Source organism: Leiobunum rupestre, chromosome 4, assembly GCF_980474605.1.
Source record: "Leiobunum rupestre chromosome 4, qqLeiRupe1.1.hap1, whole genome shotgun sequence".
Taxonomy (NCBI): domain Eukaryota; kingdom Metazoa; phylum Arthropoda; class Arachnida; order Opiliones; family Sclerosomatidae; genus Leiobunum; species Leiobunum rupestre.
The window spans coordinates 33,250,376-33,277,459 of record NC_143387.1 but is presented as its reverse complement, the minus strand read 5'-3'; the positions used below and the strand labels follow the sequence as shown (position 1 = coordinate 33,277,459).

General features: G+C 36.1%; 1 protein-coding gene across 2 annotated transcripts in view; it reads right to left on the bottom strand.

The window, feature by feature from the left end:
• Positions 1–20,574, bottom strand: part of LOC149947480 (tyrosine-protein phosphatase Lar-like) — an 88,420-nt gene extending 67,846 nt beyond the window's left edge. For both annotated transcript variants that reach the window (XM_090172923.1, XM_090172925.1), the window contains exon 1: positions 20,148–20,574. The gene's annotated coding sequence lies outside the window, so the exon portion shown is untranslated. The remainder of the gene's footprint in view (positions 1–20,147) is intronic.
• Between the last annotated feature and the right edge of the window lie 6,510 nt (positions 20,575–27,084).

The window sequence follows — 27,084 nt, the reverse complement described above, 5'->3', positions numbered from 1 at the left end:
TAATAATTACGAGATTTAGGTCCGATCGCAAATTGCTCGACTGGAAGTGGAAATTAGCCGAGAACAGCGCTCTAAATAACTAAATCCGAATGTTTCGTCTCAAAGGGGACATTTAGATTGATTCCAACTTCAAAAAGCCTGATTGAGCGCTTACAAGTGCTCCGTACGACGCCAACGCCGAGCTACTAGATAACGATCCGGCCGCTTCACGAGGTTAATTACTAGAGCCTTATCTCTCCAAATTGTCAACCCGAAACTGACAGAGTTGGGGGAAGCTGTAATTACCTTTCTAACGCTGCACTAATATCCTGTTTCTCGGATAGATCGAACAAGCGCTACATCACCGTTTCCTATTAGCGTGGTTTTAGGCTCGGCGATACGCTAATTCACGCTACACATTTCACCAATTTAATCCCCGACTGACGACTAACTTATTTAACGAACAACGGTAAAAAATTGCCGGGATCAGCGAAAGCTTGGCCCGCGTATAGTACCAAGAATGACCGATTTTAAAGGGCGAACTTCTAATCTCACTTTGGAGTGGGTGGTCCTTCGCCTCATTCTCTAATACCAGAAGTATATGTTATATTTCTTACGAGAGAAGTATCCATTTGGCAGTCTCGATCGGTTTTCAATGGGCACTATTTTTCAGCCAAGCCGCGGAAGCATACAAGTCCGAATCACGGCTCAAAACACAGCTGAAATTTCTACGCGTAATGATGTAAAATGTTCACTTATTTATGTTTTCCGTTGCCAAGTTGCGAAAATCAAATTATAATATAATATAATATAATATAATATAATATAATATAATATAATATAATATAATATAATTATAATATAATATATAATATATAATATATAATATTATAATATAATAATTTTACCCGTATATTAATTTTGTTGGAAGTTATATTCATTGGAAATCATAAAAATATCACAATAAATTTAAGGAAGTTGGGCCTAGTGACGTCGACAAGAGGTAGGCTGCATGGCCCCCGACATTTTGGAACATGGTGTCCCATGATTTTCAAAAATATGATATATTTAAATATAAAAATATGCGTGAAGGTTTTCTTGATTTGAATTTTTTTTTCAAATTTCAATAAAAAATATGCTTCATTTAAAAACCATTTCGAAAATATTTGGTTACAATAAAAAAACCTAGAATTTCTTATATATTACCATTGATATTTTTGAAATATCAACTACTGACTAAACCCAAAAATATGATAAGTTAAAATTTTAAGTGGTTTTCCCCTAAAATGGAAAATTATAGTACGTTCTAGCAGAACTAAGCAAAATAACGTGCTACATGTATATCTTATACTTCCCAAAATTTTGTGTCTGATAATTATCCTATATCTGGCAACGGCGTGCCTTACTATGGAGCAAAATGATTTACGCAATCAATAAAATATCGTTATTGCACTGCAACGCGATGGTTTATTTAAAAATCTTTTGTTGGGCTTTCTTATGGAGGTAGTTATTTTCACGTATTCGTTCATTTCGGGTGATTTTTGCGGAAGGGGGCTCAAGAGATTTTATACATGGCAACAAAAGTGGCGAGGGGAAAATGGCGTGGGAGAATGTGCTGAAACTGCACCGTGACAATGAAGTATAAGAGACAAGACGTACGACGGTCAGAATACACACAATCCTTCTAATGTGTTAAGTTTGTTTGAGCTATTCACAGCAACCTGCAACGCTGGTATCGCAACCAAAATATATATATATACATTATAACAAAAACAGTTCTTCGAACTGAAAAAAACAGTTTAGAGCTCGTTAAATGTGCAGCCTTAAAGGGACATATATTATTTTTATTGTTGATTAATATGTCAAATTCATTTAAAGTATTAAAAAATATTCCTGTGAACAACAGAATGACGTCATTCCGCCTTTCAAATCACAGTCCACTGCTTCTCCAATTTTTAACACAAAATCTTTGATCCAATTTTGCCCACAAAGGTATCCATATTTATATTTATTTTCTTCCCTACACATTTAACATAAAAATTTTAAAATTTATTCTTATTATTATTTTATTTTTGTTGCAGATTATTGCAATAAATAAATAATAAAGAATAAATAATAAATAATAATAAATTTTAAAATTTTTATGTTAAATGTGTAGGGAAGAAAATAAATATAAATATGGATACCTTTGTGGTCAAAATTGGATCAAAGATTTTGTGTTCAAAATTGGAGGAGCAGTGGACTGTGATTTGAAAGGCGGAATGACGTCATTCTGTTGTTCACAGGAATATTTTTTAATACTTTAAATGAATTTTACATATTAATCAACAATAAAAATAATATATGTCCCTTTAAGGCTGCACATTTAACGAGCTCTAAACTGTTTTTTTTTTCAGTTCGAAGAACTGTTTTTGTTATAATATATGCCCATTTATGAGACGTAGTGCTTTACAAGAATTACATCCCAATTTTATAATTTGTTAAAATATTAGTGCTTTCTAAAATTAAAAATTAAATGTTTGTAATGTCTCTAATAAAAGTGCCCAACTAAGGCCTGCATAGAAAAATAATTTAAAACTCAAAAAATATTGTTATATTAGTTCAACCACATAAAACTTATTACCTTTGCTGCGCAAATACTCAGCCCGTTGTTTTGCCTCCTTGGCATTTCAAATTTTAAAGCTCGAAAATTATTAGTTGTCAAACTTAACAGCCGTCAAAAAATTAAACATTCAAAAATACTGATAGTTTAGTTCAACCAAAGATAATACGTATCCTGTATTCGATATCACGGTGCTTTTACATTGACTATACGCCATGAAGCTGTTACCGAATTCCAAGCGAAATTCCGAAAAGTCGGGCTTCTAAATTATGCCAGTGATAATACCCAAGGCCCAAAATTTTAACCTAACTTTTATTTAAATCGATTTAGAATTACCAAATACCGTAAAGTGACAAAACTTAGGTTGAAATGAAAGCCAACTATATTATTTACCTTTTATCATCGAAGATTTGTTCGTTTTAAATCATAATATATGTTTAAACATGTTAGAATATGAAAATTAACATTTCACACGGGCACGCGGCATTAAAGCCGCCATCAAAACGAAGCCGTTGCGGCAAGTTGGCAACTTTTTTCAGACTTCCACCCGTTCCCGTTGCGCATGCGCGCCAATCTGAAACTTAAGAGGGAAAATGGATGCCTCGAAACCGTAATTTCCTGGCTTCGAAAACTTATATTTTCTCGGCGTTATTGATTAAATTATAAATCGTGAAAAGACGGGCCTATGAAGTGAAACACGCTGATTTTAAATCCGTTTACAGAATTAAAATACGACGAGTGGTTGAGGTTAGAGCGCGACCCAAAAAAGGCCTAAAAGTATCTCAAGCTGAGTTGACGTCTTCCACGACCAAACCAGTAAATTGCCAATATACGCGCAGCAGATGTGGAAATGGGGGGAAAAGATGAGCTCTAAATATACTCCGCGGCCGCGGAGTATAATATTTACACTTATTTGTTACTTCTAGTCATACTTTGAAAGCATCGAAGATTCCTTCGATCAGTGTCACTTTTATTTTTTACTTCTGATCACACTTATTTGTTACTAGTAGTCAGCCGTTGAGTGTCACACTTATTTCTTCTAGTAACTTATTAGTTACTTCTGATCCCACTTATTTGTTACTGCTGATCACACTTATTTGTTACTTCTAATCACACTTATTTGTTACTTCTGATCACACTTATTTGTTACTTCTGGTCATACGCCGAAGACTAGGCCGATCAGTGTCATACTTAATTGTTACTTCTGCTCATATGTTGAAAGCGCCTTGAAAAACGCCAGAGGGAAACGGGCGCGTAGACCTCTATAAACACGCGGATTTTCAATGTTGGAAATTGCGGGGGTCCGTATACGCTGCCCAAAAAACCTTACTTAGAATTAAATTTAAGGAACGTATTTGCAATTCTAGGTTAAGTGTAAACCCCAGCTATTCAAAAATATAACTCTCATGAAAATTGGACTTAAATATGTAGATTTTTAGGCGAAAATATTAAACCACCAAAATTGGGGTCCCGTAAATTACCCTGAAAACTATACTTAAATTTAATATTTACTGATATAACCGAAGTTGTAGGTCCGCTGAATCCTAACCTATCCAATAATATTTTTTTTAACGTTATTGGACTTAATTTTAAACAAAATATCTACCATATAAAGAAAATCACCGAAAATAGTAAATTGGGCAAATTGCCAACTTCTTGGGCTCCGATTTGAAAACTTTATGAAAGGCTATCAATGGCGATGTCTGTATATTCGAACGAGATATCATTGACACGTCTAGTCCTAACCGTTGAAGAGGTATGCGTGACACGGCGCCATCGGCGGCATCGGCGGCAACGGCTACACTGTACGTGAGACTAATACACACAAATCCTTAGGATTGTGTGTAAAAACGGGATTTATATAGTTCAAGGGGAATCCACATGTGGCGCTGACTTTATGCGTCACAGATATAAGCTTTCGTTTGAGCCGATTCTGCCATTTATAACTACGTCCAGTTTGTTGACTTTTAAATTTTTCAATAAACCGTTGTATAGAAATATTTTTATGATTGTGCAAATATTCCAATTATATTATATTATATTATATTATATAAATTGCTTTATATTGCAAATATTCCAATTATATTATATTATAATTATTTTTATATTATATTATATAAAATTGCTTTATATTGTAAATATTCCAATTATATTATATTATATTATATTATAATTATTATTATATTATATAAATTGATTTATATTGTAAATATTCCAATTATATTATATTTATTCTAATTATATTATTTTATAATTATTCCAAATATATTATATTATAATTATTCCAATTATATTATATTACAATTATTCCAATTATATTATATTATAATTATTCCAATTATATTATATTATAATTATTCCAATTATATTATATTATAATTATTCCAATTATATTATATTATAATTATTCCAATTATATTATATTATAATTATTCCAATTATATTATATTATAATTATTCCAATTATATTATATTATAATTATTCCAATTATATTATATTATAATTATTCCAATTATATTATATTATAATTATTCCAATTATATTATATTTATTCCAATTACGATTTGGTAGCATTTGTCCGAATCGAGGCGCATTTGTCCGAATATTCATTTGTCCGAACTGTAAAAATATGGATCAGATAGCCGAATTACGGTTTTATTTGTCCGAAAATTATTTTACATAATTTGTTGGAAATTTAACCGTTCTATCCGTTTGTTAAATGTCCGACCTATAATTATTATAAAACGAAAAATTCGGACATAATGCATATACGAAACACTATTTTTTTACGATGGAAATTCGAACAAATGCTACTACTCGTTCGGACAAATGACACTCAAGGTCATTAAATTCGTACAAACGGAACAATTTCAGTTTTCGAGTTCGGACAAATGAGTATTCGGACAAACGCGACACTATTCGGACGAATGAAATTTGGACAAATGCTACTCTACCCCTTGCTTTATATTGTAAATATTCCAATTATCAGAAATTGCTTTATATTCGTAATGTATAATCTTTACGAAGGTTACCTAAGATATCTACTAGAAATCGACCTACTTGTTAGCATCCCCAAAAAATGCCAAAGCCGGAAATTAAAGAAACAAGATGGCACAGGCCATAATAGTAGCCTCATCTCTGTACCTTATCCCCTTGAATGCGCCCAGCCTGACGTAGACACCCACCGCTAAATTTGATGAGCCCCGTTTGCCCTGTCAATTTGTAGTACTCCAGAAACATTTTTCTATCAAGTATCAAATTTCGATTTCTTAAAGACAACGAAAGACAAAATAAAAAGGGTTTCAGGGAAAACCGATATCGAAATTTAAGTTCTTCCGATTGCTGAATTTGATATTTTTTATCAATTGATATAGAATTAGCATTTATTACCCTAGTGTTTTCAGATATATATAATGCCCAATTATATGGGGCGCCGATTGCTAAAGAATTAGCTTTGGCCCCATTCGATCGAATGCGTTTTTTGGTGTCCCATTCGACCGAAAGTAGCCCAAAAGTGCGATTTTTAACTAAATATATTTTTGGTCCCATTCGACCGAAATTAAATTCCATTTTACTACCGTCTACGGAGGCCCTACACCTAACCTGATCTAGCCTAACCTGACTCAATCTGACCCAAAATTAAATTATTCGGTTGAAATGGGAATGCGGTCGAAATGAGAATGTGGTCGAAATGGGAGTTCGGTCGAAATGAGAATTCTGACGAAATAGGAATTTGGTCGAAATGGGAATTCGGTCAAAATGGGAATTCGGTCGGAATGGACAATATCTAGAATTCAATTGTCGCCTTGGGGTGGTTAGATAGAGCGAACCATAACCGATTTAATTTTTTCCGAGTGCTGTTGTCAAGAAATGGACGTTTCCGTAATACGTCGCATTTACAGAAACTCCCCTTGTGATTTATAACAACAGCGCGGCACTGGCACGGTTCGATAGAGGACACTAATACCGATGGAGCGACGTCTCAATTAGATATTTATCGAGTGACGTTGAGGAGACATCGAAATTTCGCGGCGTATTCACCACCGCCAACGACAGCATCGACAATAACATCATCTTTCCCCATAATATCTAGTAGGGGTGAGGTCAAAAAAGGTTTAAAGGTTTTATTGTTGCCGTCAATAGGCAAACTTTTGAAACAGGGCGGCTTTACATAAGTGAGCTGATCATTGTGATCATTTATAGTTCAAATTAGTGTTGTAAGTCGGAAAATTTTCCGGAAAATGACCGAGTCCTTTTTCCGTATTTTTCCGAATTTATGATTAGTCTAATATTATTGTTTGCAAATTTAAATAAAGCGGCATTTTCGCCTAATTTTTTCAAATCTAAAAGTAAAACTAAACCTCTAGACTAGTTTAAACTGATTAGCAATGTAACACTATAATGTTTTGTAGTATGTTTACTGATATTAGACATTTTATATCGGTAAAGAGTTAAAAACATTAAAAACCTTTAAAAAGTAATTTATGTTTCAATTTTTTATTTTTCCGCAATTCGGAAAATTTTCCGCATTTTATTTTTCCGGAAAATTAACAACACAAGTTCAAATCTAAAATAACAGTTAAAATAGTAGTCAAATAAAAAAAAATTCTTATATTTAGGATGAAATAGTTTTACAAAATCACTATAACGAAGGAGATACTCGCTAAGAGGTATCTTATACACTTCTGCTAATACTGATTTCGTTTGGCTTCATTTTCATTTAGGCTTGTTATCTTAAAGTTTTGGCGCGGTTTAACTAGTAAAAACGGTCTAAATTCGTTTGGTCGTCAGAGGCTCAATCGGGACGCGGAGATTTAATGAGAAAAATGAAATAGGGCAACAGAGAACTTTCTTTCACGGTTTTTGGGGCTATTTTCATTAGCTCCTACGCGAAATCGAGCATTTTTCATGTTAAATGAAAGTTGATATTATGTCAGCGGATGTTACATAAAGGGCCTCTTCGAAGACGTTTCCCTTCAAATAAATACTTGCATTATTTTCACCAGATTATTGACCTTTAATATGATATTTGCTAATGACAGAGTTGTGAGCTTTTCAGAGGACTTCAAATTTCAAAACGAGTCGATGTGTTTCCTTCCACTTCCTTAATTTTGTGAAAAAAACTTGCGCGTGACTTTTACAATTATTTTATATTTTGTTTATGTATCCTCACGTTCAGTGGAAAGACAACCTAGCATTTCTGTCAAATTTTATAGGTGTTAGCTATCTGTTGTCGAATTTAGAGCATAGTTTGGAAATCCTGAAAACGTAGGATCAGGGTTGTCTGATTTATCACCAAGTAAACACTTCAATGTATTTATGAATATATATATACTAACGTTGGTTCTCTATAAAAATGTCAATTTAAAGCCAACTCAATTCAATTTATTTATTTTGATAATTAAATTTAATGAAGATTTATTTAATTTACATTACCGCTGCACTTAAATTATATATTAATATATTTGTCCAGAAATTAATCGATTTTTTAAATAAAAAAACAACTCTGATATAAATGAAAATTAATGTTTTTAATTACGATCATGAGTCTCTTAAATTATGGAGTAATTGTTAAATAAAAATAATATGGTCTGCTTATCCCCTAAATATTTTAAAATAATAAAAATAAACTTTGTCTACTAATGTGCTGGTCAGGCTATAGGTTATTCAAACACGTGTCAATCTTAAAAAAAAATATTTCCATCGACACAATGTCATTACGGCTATACTTAAAACAACAAAAATTTTATTCCCTTAAATCGGAAATAACGGCCGAAATCTATTTTCGTCGGCGGTGAAACGAGAAGAACGGAAATGACGTCAGTTGCTATGGAAACCGATATATCACCTCGATATATTTGAACGAATCGAGACGCGCTTATTACGGCGGCGAAACCCATTCGAGTATAAAAAGTAAAAGCGCGTTCGATGTCAGAGGGCGCTAAAAAACCCCCTAGTGGCAAACAAGGAAAATAATATTCTGGCACGGTGGTTAGGCTCCCTCCCTCCCGATTCCTATTAGCCTAGTCACGGTTCGACGAACCATTTATTTCTTAATTCTCGAACACGAACGGTTCCAGGCTACCGAGGTAACCAAAAAATCATTGAAGTTTAAGAGATGAGGGACAATATTTTAATATATCGCGAATAAATTGCGCTTTTTTGTCATGGCTAATAAAACCAAAAAAAAAACGGTGGAATTTTTCTTAATGACTCGCAAATAAAAAGACAGAGAAAGTGAATGAGTAACTAGGCGCTGAACGTTCTTCTTCCCAATCTTCGAAGGCCGCCTCGGAGAATAAAAAACATTTAAAAAAGACTAAGATGAATTAAAAAAAACCCCCCTTCGGACAGGAAAATCAACAGTCAATTGAATTGGAACGGAAATTGCTCTTTCGTAGATCATTTTTCAACGGCGCTCACACGCAACCGCTAATTATAGAGTCGAACGAAAGAATCAGAATGGGTTAGCCAGACTCATAATGGGATAATCAATTTGTCGCAAAAAAAAAACGTTATTTTTTCAACAATGAAATGTAATGTATTTTGAGGAAAACGCCTTGCTCGCGAATAATTGCGTCAAAACGAGGGGGAAAAGGTCAGAAGTGGTGCGGTAAAACTATTTTGACGCGTCACTGCGTTGCCAGCCGGATAATTGAGATTGACAACAATGTATTCAAATGGACGGCAACCGCGTCATCACGAGTCAAAAATATATTTCTCTATCATCCCGGTTGTTATCACGATAAGCGGTAAAAATTGTTTCACAAAACGACTCCTTATATTTTCTCCATGATCAATTGTAATGGACCTAAGATTATTTTGATGACCAGAGTGCGGTGTTTCATCCCAGTGGCGTAGTCAGAAATCCTTCAAGGGAGGGGTTCAAATTATGTAAAGTAACTGGGAGGGGTTCAAATTATGTAAAATAACTGGGAGGGGTTCAAATTATGTATAATAACTGGGAGGGGTTCATATTATGTAAAATAACTGGGAGGGGTTAAAATTATGTAAAACAACTGGGAGGGGTTCAAATTATGTAAAATAAGTGGGAGGGGTTCAAATTATGTAAAATACCTGGGAGGAGTTCAAATTATGTAAAATAACTGGGAGGGGTGAAATATGAGTATAGCCAAACCTTCCCCTTGTCTACGCCACTGTTTTATCCTACGTTGAATTAAACAGATGATTTTTTTATTGACCTCAACAATAATAAGTTCAATTGAAATAGACTGTCGTCAATGGTTGGCTTATTTAAATCCATTTGATTTAAATCAAATAATTTAAAAAACCTCGTTGATTTTATTTCAATAAACAAGATGTCACCGACATTTAAGAAGACACAATCCCCTCGATGTATTAACTATACTTTAAATTTTAAATATTAAATTTAAATTTGAACAAATTTCCAATCATCTTGTACATTAACTTAATAAACCCAAGAAAATTTCGAAAATGAATTTTTCGAGTTACCTGGTTTTGGAAATAAAGTAGCGAAACGCGAACACCTTAATTTATATTAATTTTTAGACAACACGAATTTTTTTAAGTTACCTGGTTTTGGAAGTAAGGTAGCGAAAGAGTTAAGAGTTGGTCAGGAATCTCATATAAAATTAAAATTTCTTAATGCAACCGAAAACGTAATTCAGAAATGATCAGTACTAACTAAAAATATAATATTCAATAAAGTCGGTTTTAATTTTAAAAAAATGTACATTTAAATTCGAAAATCGCCCAAAATCACTAAAATGGGCAAATTCCCACTTCCGGGGCCCCGTTTTTAAAAAAAAAATGTTAACAATGCCGGCTAGGGCATGATATTTCCAATCGATTGACGTATCATGTGTCTTTGTACCTCTAACGTACCGCGAGAAATCATGCGAAACATACGTAAAACTAAAAAATCCCCTATCGATTGATTTGATTTTTATATAAAAAAATAAGATAAGAAATGCCAACCCTGCTGTCGTCCAAAATGAGTCTAGCTGAATAACTATGACAACAGTTTTGGAAAATAACGAAAATGTTCCTTTAACAATAGAATTTTATTTACTTCCTTGTTACGCGACCCCAACCATTTAGTTCCTTTTTGAAGTAATTTTCCGAAACAATTTATGGAAATTGCGTATCTACCCATAAAGTTCAACTCACTTTCAGACCTACAAATAAGAAGTCACGAGTTTGCCTGAACGCTTATCCGTTTCACGATTGACCCTTCTAAGGACTTCAACGCGTAGTTTCGGTGGCGGGCCAAGTGCGCCAAAGTCTTTTTTGTTTCGTCGGGCGACGAGCGTGTATACGACACACCGGAAGCGGGTCATCCCCCGGTGCATTGTATAATGGTATATGGAATTTGCGAGAGCTGGATATCTCAATATCCGGATCGGCCTTGATTGAAATGTAGACAAGGTGGAGGAAGCGGCGGAGCGAGCGTTGAATGCCCGTATTTAATCATCGGCCAGAATCAGAAGATCCATTGTGAGCGTGCTCGAGGGGGTCTATCCATGGGCGACATTGAAATGGGACTGTCTTCTCAATGGAATCGTTTGCCCGTGCCACGGACGCTAAAGAGGCTATTCTTCTAAAATACATGGCCGTTTATAGATCACTTTCCTCAATGACATTACATAGTTCGAGCGTAATGGACCAAGAGATTTGTAACGCGTTAATAGCGTCTTTGGTAGTGTCTGTAACATTATATGTTATATTAAATGCGCCTAACAACGCATACTGAACAGGGTTCGTACAAAATTTCATGAATTTCATTGACCAATATGCTAAATTTTCCCTGACCATCTTGAAAAATATGTAAATATTTAATATGTATTTTTAATACATCTTTAAAAATTATGTGCCTGATTTTTTGGGGTCATTTTCAAATTCCTCGATTTTTGGGGTCATTTTCAAATTCCCCGATTTCTGGGGTCATTTTCAAATTCCCCGATTTCTGGGGTCATTTTCAAATTTTAATTATTAACTAAATTTATTTAAGATCATTTGAAATTTTAATTAGTATATAAATTTATTTAAGATAAATTTTAATTTTAATTAGTATATAAATTTATTTAAGATAAATTTTAATTTTAATTAGTATCTAAATTTATTTAAGATAAATTTTAATTTTAATTAGTATCTAAATTTATTTAAGATTAATTTTAATTAGTATCTTAATTTATTTAACATAAATTTTAATTAGTAATAAAAAATTCAGTTCTATTAACATTTTAATTAGTAATAAAAAATTCAGTTCTATTAACATTTTAATTAGTAATAAAATTTATTTAAGATCTATTTAAGTTTTAGTTTACATAACCGCTGCACTCAAATTATAGAGTGAGACAAAATGTAAAAAACAATAAAATAAAAAATTCCGATTTAAATAAATGAAATTTATTTTAAAGAAATAAAAAATTAACAACAATGCGTTCTCAGTCATTTAAATACGTTCTTGGTTTCACCGGGAATAAATATCTCGTCCGTGATCTGTTTTGAAAGAAACATCTGCCTGCTTTTAAAGGCCGACTACATAGGTATTCGGTTTACTGTCTTTCACTGGTAGTTGGCTGCTAGCATCGCACGTATGTCGTGCAGCGAGCCAACTTCCAGTGAAAGTCAGACAAACTGAATAACTATGTAGTCGGCCTGTAAGAAAATCGTAACATTGTTTCGCTATGTGGTTAGTTTACGGGTTCAATGCGAATTAAAATAAGAAACGAACGGTAGGGAGCTGCCCGGAGTTTAAACAAAAAACTTTAAACCAGATATTAAATTCGAAAACAAATATAAAAATAACAAAACTAAGTCGATAACGGATACGCGCGAAGAGTTACGTTTCAAATACACAATTTTAAGTGCGTAATACTAAAAGCCAGAAAAAAAACTTCTTGAGAAGTGAAACTTAATGCTCCCTCGAACTAAACAAAAAAACGCGTAAGGTTAAAAAGAGAAAATTAATCTGGTATCTAACAAGCACTTCAAAAACGCGTGCGCTGCTAGCGGCAGCCCAAAACCCGCCAAAAGTAAAAACGAAAAAAAATCTCGAGAAAATTGATACACGTACGAGGGTAGGGACGCTAGTCACGGTCACTTTGCAGCCCTCAAAAGGGCGAAACGACTAAAGGAAACGAGTAGAAATCATTGGCAAGTCGGGACGGGCCGACTTAGCGACTTCCGTTGGTTCGGGGGGAAGCCAGGGCGAGGGAAGGTTCCCGGCTTTTACCAGCTACTTATTTCCGTATTCTCAAATTCCAAGCATTTTTTATTTTTTCGTCCGATGTTTCATCATATTCCGATATTAACTAACGTCGTCAGGGGCCAGTTAAGGTGCTATTGGAGAGGATAGGTACGGACCCTATTTCCATTTTACTTTTTTTTTAAAGCGAAGAGCAGTTTTCACGCTGCAGAGTTCCTTCAAAAAGACTAGCTAGCCTCGAGCGAATTCTCCCGTTTTGGCTTCAATTAATAAACAGTGTTTTCGTTGCGTTTTTTCTTCCTTTGGAAAACGTAATTTTGGCAGCGAAATTGGCTAAAGTAGGAAAATTGGGTAAATTTATTTTTCCTTTTCCCGGAATGCAAAATCAAAATATACGAGTATTGTTTTTAATAGATGACCGTATTATATTTCAAATATGCAAATAGGAGTTCCACATATCCCGTTCTCTTTCGTCGAATTTCACTTTCGCATTTTTACGAAACCCGGCGGGACCGGCTGAGGATGTGGTCATTAAGTAATTCACCCAAATTTTTATAATTCAGCCCAGCAGCTATCGGCATCGATACAAACTAGTTTTTTAATTGATAATTACTAATTACGGAAATACCGCGTTAAATATAGGTGTTGAGAAGTAAGTCAATTCTTACCGTCTGTCGTTTAAAATTCGATGTCGAAAATATTTAACCGAATTTATTATGTATTTTTAAAAAACCGCAAAACACCTTTTAAGGCGACGCAATTTATGATGGTCGAACAGAAATTACTTCGAAATTTGGGCGGTGGAAAAATAGTAATTTTAAATTTAGGAAGGTTGTGTAAAATCGGTTGAAATTAAAAATAATAATATTTTTTCGTGATAACTAGACTGCGAGCGCTTTTGTTAATATGAGCGAAATTGAGCGGAAAATGTTTTTTAAAAGAGCGCGAAACGAAAATGAGAAGAGCGCCAATTTCAGCGCTCAAAAATGAGCGAAAAGAGAGCAGCGCTAATTTTACCGCTCAAAAAAGAGCAAAAAGGGAGCAGCCCTTATTTTACCGCTCAAAAGAGAGCGAAAAGGGAGCAGCCCTTATTTTACCGCTCAAAAGAGAGCAAAAAGGGAGCAGCCCTTATTTTACCGCTCAGAAGAGAGCGATAATGGAGCAGCCCTTTTTTTACCGTTCAAAAAAGCGAAAAGAGAGCAGCGCCAATTTCAGCGCTCAAAATGAGCGAAAAGAGAGGAGCGCCGATTTTACCACTCAAAAATACGTAAGCACGAGCGGGTATTAGGCTAGCGAGTGCGAGCGGTGAGTGAGCTGAGCGGGTTTTTGACGAAAATGCCCGACATTGAGAGCTACACCACTTAATTAAGCCTTCAAAGAAAAGTATCTATAGCTTTTACGAAATCACAGATTTATACCAAATTAATTTCTTTTATTGTTAGATCTAAACGCATGAAATAGTTTCTGTAGCAATTCCAATTTAGAGCTAACTAAATAGTAATTAAATTTAATTAAGATTACGTACGTTAATGATGTATATAAATGGTTAATCAAATTACAAGGAGAAAGAGGCACAGAATGTATAAACATAAATAAAATCAGTCAAAATAAAAAATCAAATTGAAAACCAATAAATTTATTTATGAATTTTTTTTTAGCTTGATCCGAATTTAGTAAATTTCTTTTAGCCCTATTTTAAACGGCGTAATCTCTAATTGGTGTATTAACAAAGATTACGTATTACGTCTTAAGGGTACTTTATTCCAACCTCGAATAATGGACGGCATTTTTCGTAAAGCTAATAGCGTAAGTGTCGATATATAGAGGCTTAAGTATGAGGATAAAGCCAGTTAAGAGAACTGTTTACTTTGAGCCGACCGCGATTATAGAAGACGAGAATAAAAACGCTGAAGAGTGTAGAATCCTTTAACAAACAAATTCTATTCATTGGCAACACGCGAAACGAACCCCTTCAACGAGCAGGGTTTACGAGAGAGAGACGCGAAAAAATGAAACGCTCCTTTTGGTAGCCAATCAAGTGAATACTGGAAGAGATTTGTTGAGCAAATAAAAAAGGTGGAACTCGTTTCATTCGGCATTGTGAAGGTTGCATTCCGAGAATATTTATACCGAATAATGTTTCGGTAAATATTAGTCTAGGGATCTAAGATTTAACCTCTCCTAAGGTTATAAACGATCGTCTGGATAGATACAGAAGTATTGTACGAGTGTTGAGGGTAAAGAACTCCGTATCGCGTTATTGGGGAATTAATGAAGAAATATCTAAAACCAGTCAAAGAAAAACGAAATTAAATTCAAATTAGATAGCGTCTTTAAAGGTTTTGCCATAATGTCACGGTAATAGTTAGTGTAGGGAGCTATTGGCTCGCGTGGCATGAAGGGCTTGCCACCACCCTCCTACGCATTGTTACCTGGCCACTTGAATTAATGGCTTTAAAAGTCGCTTGATGACTTAGGCCTAAGGTAGTGCCAAGGGTATTAGTCTAGCTGATTATTATTTAAGTATTTTAAGTCGCTCTACGTAGAGCCGTAAACTGCTATTGTTAGTATGGACCTGACGGCTAGCATTTGAAAGAAGATGAATTATTTTTACATATTTTTCGTGTTTTAAAATTGTACGTAAATATAAATCTCCCATTAGAAGCGAAGGCTATACCTTCTTACAAGCGGAATTTTCTATTTGATACGTACGTCGCGAGGAAAAGGTGAAAGGCCTACGAAACAGTCACCCTCAAGAATAAAAAATTTTCATCGACCCGGGAATCAATTTCACTTTCAAATAACGAAAACGGGCCAGAAATTAACATTAATACGCCCGTAAAAAGCGGGGATTGCTCAGTTTAATTCAGCGGGCGCGCGCTAGGTGGCATTCCGAGCGGTCTAATCTAACGACAGCGCCAGATGCCAGGCTAAGCTTTCCCGAAATAAGTAATACCATTCAAAAAATAAACCCGGCGCTCCCGTAATAACATCCTGAAAGCGGTCGGAGCTAAAGGCCAACTTCGTTGTAGACCAGAGAAAAGCTTTCTAAAAAGAGACGCTGAATAGTCGTACAGCCCCGCTGAGCGATGGATGTTCGTTTATTCGCCAATCCAAATGTAAATAGCACCCCCGCCCGGAATGCCGCGTTGCAGTTTTAATTAAACGAAATACAACGAAACGAAGGTTCACCAGGGAAAATAAATTACGCGTCTTTCAAAAAATATAAATATCAAAATAATTTCCCTCAGCCATCCTATAACAAATACAAGTTATTCTGTGGAGCAATACTTCGATTTTTTTCTTCGAAATCTGAACTTTTTCTGGCAAGAATGTTTGAAATTTTTTACAATTCTTTCGCTAATTTGTTTGTATTTCTGCTCTGAACAATTTAATTCAGGGTTTAAAAAAACCGACTTTTTTAAATAAAAAATCCAGTATGGTTAAAACTGGTATAAAACCACAAATAAAAAATGCTCCAATTGCTTATATCTAGCCCTTATTACTATAAATGGTAAAATTTACCGATTTAAAAATACGTTTTTGCGAGTGACAGTACCTTTACATTGTGAGGTATAGCAGGCTTATGAACTACTTTTATACCCTAACATGGCGGCGTATTTTCACGTGCAAAATGAATAAATAGTGTTTACAATTTTCAATATTTCTAATTAAGCTCAAGTCATCAAGCGACTTTTAATGCCTTGGCAACATTGAATATTTTAACGTTTCTTTTGATTTTACTAATTTCAGCTTTTAACAATTAGATTTTTGCGACTATTGTTGATAACATTGAATATTTTAACATTTCTTTTGGTTTTACATTTTTATTTTTAATTTCAATTTTTGAGGGCCATAATATCCGTAACATGAAAAAAATCTTTATTATAACCAAAAGAAAATAAAAATTTCCAACTTCCAGCCTACGAAGAAAAAGTTTCAGACGTATATTCTAAATATAATCTTTCATCTTCCAACGAATACATTAGCTAAGAAATCGTCTTCCCCCCAATAAACACGTACCTGTTAATTAACGGCAAGGTACGGGAAAGGAAATACAAGCTCGTCAATAAAAAATCCATCCAAAGAAATCGATTAAAATCTATATCCAGATACGCTTATGGAGAGAGGACGGCGGTGGGGGATCCGATCTAATTAATTATAAGGGGAAATTCCCGGCTATAAAGTAAGGAACAGAAAGGGGGCCGGCTATATGGGTATAGCCTCGGCGAGCGAGGCCAGAAATCGCCCAAATTACACCGTACAAGACATTCTAATTTAAATTGGTGGCTTAATTACGGGCAGGCCAGAAGCGAGGCCCATCTCTGACCCATCAGACTTATAAACTTTGGGACGCGGGACACCAACGTCGATTTAATATTAGAAGACTCGCCAGCTTCTCTTCGGTTCGCGCTCGTCAGCTTCTATTCGGTCCGCGTTCACCCAGCTTCTCCTCGGTTCGCGCTCGTCAGCGTCTCTTCGGTCCGCGTTGACGAAACTAAGTCGGTCGGCGACGCGACCTCCCCAACATTTCACCATCACTTCGGCCTTGGTCAAAATTAATAGGTCACTCTGATGACGCGAATTATAAACGCGGAAAGCCTCTCTCTCTCTCTCCCTCCGTGGGCCGAGTATAGCTGACATAATTAAAATTCTTGGTCCGCTTTTGGGTCCGAGCGGTCGGTCGGTCACCGGACGAAATATTTTTGATTTATCGCGCTTGCAAATCCTTTAATGAGTGCTAAGTTAGGTGTTGAATTAAATTCTCCGTCGGTGTGTATTCGTCGCGATTTATTATCGAATCTATATCCGCGAGAGAACTTATTGCCCGAAGGCCCGATTTTAATTCCAATACCAAATCTTGCCTGCTCATGCTATATAAGGGGTTACGAAAGAGAGAGAAAAAAATACAGTCGGGGAATTTAATTTAGCCTACTCATGACAATTAAATAATCAAAGAACCTTATCAAATTAGACAAATTGGTGAACGTCAAAATGCAATGCTATAATAATTGGTTGATTTTGGTTGGCCTTTACACGTGACATTTGCCCCTCAATGACAATAACGTACAGGTGAAGGTCAGGGTGGTCAGGTTAGGTGGACAATTTCACGAAGTTATACATGGACAGGGTGACCACTGAAAAACCCCAAAAAATTTATAGGAATATAGGAAATTCAACAGACGATTTATAAGAGAATATAGGAGTATTTCCTTTGATAATATAGGAACATATAGGAAAATTTGCATAAATACAATTTAAATTTGATTTAATATAAAATAAACTTTTTTTTAAGCAGACGACGATATTCCGTTCAGTGCAGTTCTTTGGAGAAGCAATTTACATTTTATCAAAGGAATTTATTACATTGAGCGCCATCTGTATTACGAAAAGCGAACTAGGTACGTGGGAAATTCGAAAATACAAAATAATATCTAATTATAGGAAAAAATAGGAAAAATTATAAAATAAAGGACGAATGGAGTAAATGATAAACAAACTCGAAGAATTTGGCCATGGTGCGTAGAAGAGTACCTCATAGTATTAGTTAATACACTAAGGAAGGCCAAAGTAAGTACGTTATAAACAGGGTCGCGCCCTTTCAGAAAATGTAACCGATAGGGGACATTTTCAACTTATAACGTCATAAACGTTCAATGTCAAACGCATTAACCGTAAGCGATCAAAGCGAGCGTCTAAATAAGTTAGAATGGTTGAATTTGGCTGGGAACCCGCCATGTGTAGATTGGAAATGGGCTCGTTATTTTGTCATTAAACAAGAATGGGGTTCCGACTGGCGTAAAAATGGGGTTAACATTACGTCATTCATCGGGAAACGACACGGCGAATAGGGCGCTGTATTTTGCAGATTAATCAACGTTTCACAGTTCAACGATCTAAAACCTCCCCGCGCTGCGCAAAAATATAGCGAAGATAGCCCAGCAGCTTTTAAATTCTTATCGCGGTCAAATCTGCGGAGAAAAAGAATTTCCAAGACACAACGTCGCGGCTAGAGAATCGGCGTTTGACAGGCCTCATAGAGCGCCTGATAGCCCCAGATCACGAAAACACGTGGGGGCCAATAGTAGCTCTCCCATCGCGGTATGCGAAGTTCAACCTCCATTTGACCTCGAGTGTCTGAAACTCAGAATCTCGACGCCTGTTTGGGTAGCATCCCTCACCTTCTAATTTATTGGCTTTCACGATTTATTTATTGTTAAAACATTTTTCTTTTTCGAAAAAGGTAAAAGAAACCCACGTTCACCTATCGAATTTCACGACAATCCATCGATGCTTTCTCGCTTTTAAAAAAAAAATTGCCCAGATATTTCTGTTATTTCGTACCCACTTATTAACGCTGTACAAGATGTTTTCCCGAGCGTGACTAGCGTGAGGCCAAGTGTCAAAACGGGTCGAGCGAAACGCTCCACGAGCTCGAGATATTTTATGATTTCACAACAAAAATAGACAACCGCTGACTATTAGCGAAAAGGGTTTATTTTCAGGATTAGAAGTGTGAAAAATTCATAAAATGTTGCGTACGTCATATTTGAAAATTACGCTGCGCCATTGCAAAATGGTAATTTACCGATTAAAATTAGTTTTAACAAAACGTCATCGCCAATTTTAAGGGTAAATTACGAACATTTGTATTTATCAGTTAAATGTTCAAATAATCGTAGATTAAAATTATATTATTTAATATTGAAAAAGTGGCAATTTTATAGCACCCCAAAAAATTTATTTTGGTTATAATTTTTTTAATTGAAAAAAATAAAATATTTAAAAACAATTTCCGTACTTTCAGTGAAATGTTTAAACTTAACAATGCATTAGTACTAAAAAAGTGTAAAAGGATAAGAGGAAAAATAGTCGAAAATCTAAATCGAGGGAGGAAAAATCTATATTTCCGAAAAACGTACTAAGCATTACCGTCATGGCAAAAAAAATTAAATTGTTTGTAAAGTATTGGTTGTATCATCCACTCTCGAGAAAGTGTATGTCCTTGAGCCAGAACCGTTCAAGGTAAGAGTACCTATAATTTAAAAGAACCCGCCTACGTAAAACCAAAACCGAAGTTTTCAAATAATTTTATCTCGCCATATATCGCTAAAAGCGATAATAAATTATTCGAAATCGAATTAGGCTGTTTAAATAAACAAAAAGACGCGAGTCACGTGTTGGTCATTTAAAAATTCGGCTCCAATTAAACACGTGGAGCTGAGAAGGACAAACATGTTTGGAGCAACGTTGACGGCGGCCAAAACAAAGATGGATAGTTCATCACGTGGTGGGATCGTCTAATACGTCTTCCGTAACGTACAAGTTATCTTAAGAAAGTTTCCGGAAAAGTGAGATAAGAGTTTTCTTACCTATCGTAAGGCGGGTCGTAGCCTACGTTACATAGTAGGTTAGACGGAAGAAATCAAAAACTTTGGCCCCAAGTTTTCCGAGGCATTGGCTGGGTTGTCCCGGGGAACGAATGATGGCTGTCGACAACGGCCAAAGTAGGCTTAGCGCGCCCCGACAGTCGGGATGATGAACTGCGTCCGTTCGTAGCTTTGTCCGCTCGCGTAAAAAAACAGTTTACCCACTAAAAGGACACGCGCGAGGATGAATGATGCACCAAGTATTTTTAATTAAGATCGCCTTACCGAGTATACGCGTAGCAAAAACATTAATTCTTAGTCCGAGGCACTTATATTTAAGAAAGTGGGAGGTGAAAGTACGGGCGCAAACGTGAAAAAAAAACCGAAAAAGTTGGGTAAAGAGAACCGTCCCTCCTTTCCGCTGTCTATACAATACACTCGGCTTCTATTCAGCCTTCGGAGAGATATTTTGTCTGGCCCGAAGCTTCAACAGGCGAGGACGCTTTTCTAAAAATCGGCGCACTACCGCCATCTTACATCGAGAATGAGAAGCGTACTAACAAGATTGTCTCATTATAATTATTTCGTTTTATACTTTTAACGCACTCAACTGGAAATTATCAATTATTAATTTCGAAATGTAAAGATAATTTCCAAGGGGGCAACTCGATTTCGAAATGTAAAGACGATTTCCAGGAGAAAAAAGATTTCCAAAGGCAAAAACGTTTATCAGGGGCCAATACGATTTCCAGGGTTCAAGCTGATTTAGAAGTGTAAAGATGATTTCCTGGGGAAAACGTTTATCAGGGGCCAATACGATTTCCAGGGTTCAAGCTGATTTAGAAGTGTAAAGATGATTTCCTGGGGAAAACAATTACCAGGATAAAAAACCATTTCCGTGGAAAAATTAAACAATTTCCAGGGGAATACCAATTACAAGGGGGGAAAACAATTTCCAGGGGTAATTCAATCTCCGGAGGAAATACAATTTCCGGGAGAAAAAACCATTTCCAGGAGGAAAAGATTTCCAAAGGCAAGAAAGATTTCCAGGGGAAAATATATTTTCAAGATAAATAAAATTTCCAGGAAAAAAGATTTCCAAAGGCAAAGACGTTTAACAGGGGTAAACACTATTTCCAGGGGAAAATAAAACAATTTCGAGGGGGAAAAAACAATTTCCAGGATAAAAAAAAGATTTCCAAAGGCAACATCGTTTTCCAGGGGCAAACACTATTTCCAGGGGAAAATAAAACAATTTCTAAAGTAAAATAAAACATTTTCCAGGATAAAAAAGATTTCCAAAGCCAAAAACATTTTCCAGGGGCAAACACGATTTCCAGGAGTAAAGAATTTCCCTAAGCAAGAATGTTTTCCAGGGGCAAGCACGATTTCTAAGAGTAAAGAATTTCCAAAGGCAAGAATGTTTTCCATGGGCAAACGTGATTTCCAGGAGTAAAACATATTTCCAAAGGTCGAACGTTGTCCAGGGGCAAACACGATTTCCAGGAGTAAAACATATTTCTAAGGGCCAAACGTTTTCCAGGGGCCAACACGATTTCCAGGAGTAAAACATATTTCCCAAGGCCGAAAGTTGTCCAGGGGCCAACACGATTTCCAGGAGTAAAACATATTTCCAAAGGCCAAACGTTTTCCAGGGGCCAACACTATTTCCAGGAGTAAAACATATTTCCAAAGCAAAACCTTTTCATGGGCCAAACACGATTTCCAGGAGAATAACAATTTCCAAAGGCAATAACGTTTTCCAAGAGCCAACACGATTTCATGGGGAAAAACGATTTCCAAAAGCCACAATGTTTTACAAGGCCCCCAGAGGCTAAGCGGAGATGAAGGATCATTCTGGACCCATTCCCCATCGCTCAGAAAAATATAAATTTTATACATTTTCGAAAAACGTTATTGAAGTTCGTAAAACCCATCACAAGCATAAAGTAGAGTTGATAAATATTAAAGAGAGTATAACTTTCGCAGGGAAGGTCCAGCATAATCTGAACTATTCCTCATTGTTTGCAATTTCCTAAGATGCGAAAAAGTATTCCTTTTGAGATAAATAGAAACGTTTTTTAATTCGTTGAGTGTCCTCGAATTTAATTTTTTCATAGGGGCATTTCCCCTGCCCCTCCCTGTAATCAGTTACGTAATAACTTCTGTACCGTCAAAACTACAATCTTGTACACGGATTAAGAGGAGTGATCGGACCCTTGCAGGGGCACAGGGATTTAGAGAGAGCACAAACTGAAGAATCAAACACGTCTCCTACACACTTAATGGCGCTATAAACCTCGTTGACAAATAAAAATTAATCGACCCGATTAGGAAGTTCGCATACACGCCACAAGCTAACTTGGTGTTGTGTGTTACTTCTAGCTAACGATGGTGACCAAACTCCTTCACCAGCTAATTTTAGTTTGAGGCCAAGGTCTATTTGAAAGTTTAGAAAAAGAACACGTAGTCGCACGAAATTTTTCTCTTGTGGTTTTTGAAATCTGTTTTATTTATCCATTCTTAAAAGTTAGACTGAGCTTAAAATATTAAATTTTTTATGTTTAGTACCAGTTTAGGCCCTTTTATTTTGATTTTATTGATCTCTATTTCGCTGAGTGGTCTGGTTTTTGGAAATGCAGCCTCGCAACTTTGTTTCTGGCTTAGTGGCGCCAAATTCCAGTACTAGGTGTCCTTCTCCTTAACGATTTTTTGGGTTGTACTTACAGGAGACCATTTTTGTTCAAACTCGGGGGTTTGGTAACTTGAAAAACCCTAAAGGGAAATGTCTCCATGGCAACCAAAAATATTTTTTGACAACACAGAATTCAAACTTTCCCATCGAATATAACATGGGATTTTCACCAATTTTAAGGGTACCCCCTTAAAAAGTTTAATCAATTTCGAAATTTTTCATTATATTTTTATTTATATTTTCTATTTTCAGCATTTTAAAAAATTTAAATTTTTTACAATACAATTTTTAAAATTGGTCAGATTCCCATATTATTTTCAATGGGAAAATTTTCATTTTGTGTTGTCAAACGGTTGACTATGGAGACATTACCCTTTAGGGTTTTTCAAGTTACATGAAGGTCTACCAAACCCCCGAGTTTGAAAAAAAATCGGTGCGTTACACCTCGGATCGTCTCCTTGTTAGTTTTTTCCATTCTCTATGCCTCAATTTTATTCGTCGATGAATCAAGTAACTTCTGCTCTGTCTTAAATTGTTTGGATGCTACACGTTACTATACTTTGTCTATGGACTGCTCTCTGGCTCGACCGGTTGATCAACCAGATCTCCGCTGCCGATGATCCGTACACTCTACAGTGCTCTTTAATGTGGATTTGATAGCTGTGCGGTTTATCAACATATCTCGCTGCGGTGATGTTGAAACCAACCCAGGGCCTACTTCGAATGTTAAATGGCCTTGCGGATATTGTCAGAAGCCAGTGTCAAAAATCAGATGCGTTTGTGCCGCGAGGGAACTCTCTGCCAAAAGGGGTTTCATATGAAATGTATCAATATGCGACGTGAACAATACCATCGTATAAGTACCACAAATGAACCATTCACTTACCCAACGTGTGCTTTACCCTCTTTCAGCTATTCATTTTTCACTGTTGCTGACTCTCCGCTCGTAAATATGACAATCGTGGATACTACGCATTGTAACCCGGCCACCTGGATTAATGGCTTTAAAAGTCGCTTGATGACTTAGGCCTAAGGTGGTGCCTTGGGTATTATCCTACATGATTATTACAGGCTCAACTCAACGAAGATAGCCGTGTTCCCGAAATGTCTCATTTGTTCTCCCTTACGTTCGAAGCTTGAGAAACAATATCAAGGATTTATGTCTATTTAGCTCGGAGCACTATGATGTTTATAGTCTCACTGAAACTTGGCTGTACCCCTCTGTACAAGACTTAAAAAAATTTCCTCGGGATTACGTTATCTTTCTTAAAGACCGACCTACATGTGGAGGTGGTGTCCTACTGCCTTTTCACGACTCCCTTCATAATCTTTCGGTTGACGTGCCAGACGAGTTACTCGTTACTGATGACAGTGTTGCCATACAAGCTATTTTTTCAACATTTACATGTGGTTGGTTGCGTTTATTGGCCACCTCGCTGTACTGTTCATTACATGGTCAAACTAAGTGACCTTCTGGGCTTTTTACACGAGACTCTTCCGCTTCATGGTGTTTTCTTCTTAATGGAAGATTTCAACTCGCATATTATCTGGCCGAATCCGATCTGCTACAGACCAGAAAACCTTACAAGATAACGCCCGTCGTGTATTTCAATGGAGCCTTGATAATAACATTTCCTTGAACATCGAGAAATGCAACTTCATGGTATCTAAAAGCAACAAACGCAGCACCCCACAAAAGGAGAACGCAACCCGTCAAAAGACGTGCATTTTCTTATGTACAGTTTTCATTGGTTAAACAATTTAGCGCCTGCGGCCGTCGCAAGGGGAAAATTCTTCCCCCTTTTCGTAAAACGTTCAGTGTAAAGGCTCGTCCAATGAAATTTGTACACATCACTGCGTTAGCGTGTTTAAAGGCTAGCTGCGTTATCCTTGTGTTTGTTGCTCCTAGATGGTACTTACTAGAAGGTGGCCCAGTGATGACGCCACTTATGCGATAAACGAAGTTCAGCTGACCCGAGTTTTCAACCGGTAGAATCTCAGTGTTGTGATCTCGAGAGATCTCAATTGGGCGTCCCATGAAATCGAGCCCTATGCCTCGTGGTCTGATTCGAAGAACTACTGGTTTCACACGTGCTTCTGCCACTCTCTTTCGCTCGATGTGTTTACCGCTTGTAGACTCAAGAAAGGCATTACAACGTTGGAACGGACACAGCGCCATTTTACTCGCTTTTACACGAAGTCTCCGCGCCCACATTTCCCGGCTCACATTCCCTGTAGCAAGCGTCTTGAGACTCTCCATCACTGGCCGTTATCCGTTCGACGTGACGTTTCTGACTTACTTACGCTCGTGAGATTCATCAAGGCTGAGGCTTTCAATCTCAGTGACTATATGACCATGAATCTCCGTCAGACTTGTCCGACGTACTATGAAAAATTAGGCAGGTGTTCGGCATTGAAGAAGTCTTTTTGCTACCGGAGCGCTCGGACTTGGAACAAGTTGCCCTCTGACCACCGCGAGAAGGCCACCGAATATTCCATTCCTCAGTTGCGTTTATTATTTTCGGAATTTCTTTTTACTGATTCGATTAAACAAAATTCTTAATTCCCATTCATGTTTAATCATTTTAAATTTATTTTTAATCATATTATGTTTGTTTCATACTATTTCGGATTCTATTTAATTACTGTACTTTGTGTTTGTGTAGTCTCGGTAACCACCTTGAATAGGCTTTGCCTCTGTGGTTGCCAGTAAAGCATAATATTATTGGCAAAATAAATAAATAAATATTATTATTATTATTAAAATGTTTCTATAAGGAAAAATGAAGCTTAGTTAGGCGAAATAATAACACATTTATCAATCGGAGTATATAAACGACTATTTCCGAAAGTACTTTTTTTGAAATAAATTTGTGAAAAAAAAACGAGTTTTACTAAATTTTCCGCAAACAACTTAAAATGGTATTTAGTCTATCAACAAAAGGTGAGGAACTACCAAGGATCTATTTATTTACACTTTGGAAGAAAGACTATTTTCAGACGAATAGTAAACTTGCTCCCATTCCGACCAAAATTCGACCCTGATGCCCACTGATCGTCTAAATGCAATAGACGTTAGCATAAATTACAAGGTATACGGGGTAAAATTTCTTTCGGGAAACATTTGAGCGCCATCAAATGGTAGAAACCTTTAAAAATAGTCACGTGGTTATACAATTGCTTTAAAGTTTCCCGTTAACAGCGAATTCTAGCTTCATTGAACAAATCTTTAAAAGTTTAACTTTTAACGAAAGTCATACCTAAAATTTGGTGGCAAGTCATGTTTTTAAATATTTTAACTTTTTTAATAGAAAAAAGATAAATTTATTAAACTTAATATAACGACGACTCGGACATTAGTATTATTATTGCGATAGTGATTAGAAAATTGTAAAACTATTGAAGACTTAAACGTATTGTTTAAAATAAAGTTTTATCTTCTAATACCATGCCGTTTTCTCTGAATTAAACATAATTTCTATTGAAGACTTGATTAGAATACGTTTTTTAAGCACCCCTTATGTTTTGACCACGGCCAACCCCGATCGCGGAAGTGCGTTATAGAAGTTGGCAGTGCTATGACGAATTTCCGGTAACATTTTAACAAATTAGCTAAGACCAAAACAATTTATACCATCGCCTACAGAGATGGGCAAAAACCGAATTTTCTGAGCTCACGCTCTTTAATATTGAGTTAGATGGCGGCGCTCACGCTCACACTCGTACTCTTTTGTGTTTGAGACAGGAGCTCCCGCTCTTCTCTTTTTTTGCCCGAGACTGGAGCACGTGCTCGCGCTCTTCTCTTTTTTTTTGTCCGAGAGTGCGGCTCGCTCTCTAAAATAGCTCTCGCACTCTTTGGAGCTCAGAGCCCGGCCACCTCTGATCGCCTATTCATTCTCCCTAAATATAAATAAATATATACTCTAGCTACTAGCTTATCCTGAATAGCTAAAATATAAGGTTACTTTTTAAATTAAACTCCTGTAAAAATAGTTGAATTACGTAACTGCGTTGAAATCTGGGTGGTGCTAGTAAAAATTACCACAGCAATCGCGAAATTTGAAAAATGGAAAAAGCAGGCGACACAATAACGGCTTGATAGGTGGAGAGATCGGTTACTAGTCAAGTGAAACTCGCGACATTCGGGTGAAGGTAGACTGGAGCCCCTTTTGAAAACCTTTTCCAGTAATCACCAGCCAAATTCGACCATTAGCGATATTAATAGGGTAGAACGGGGCAATTACC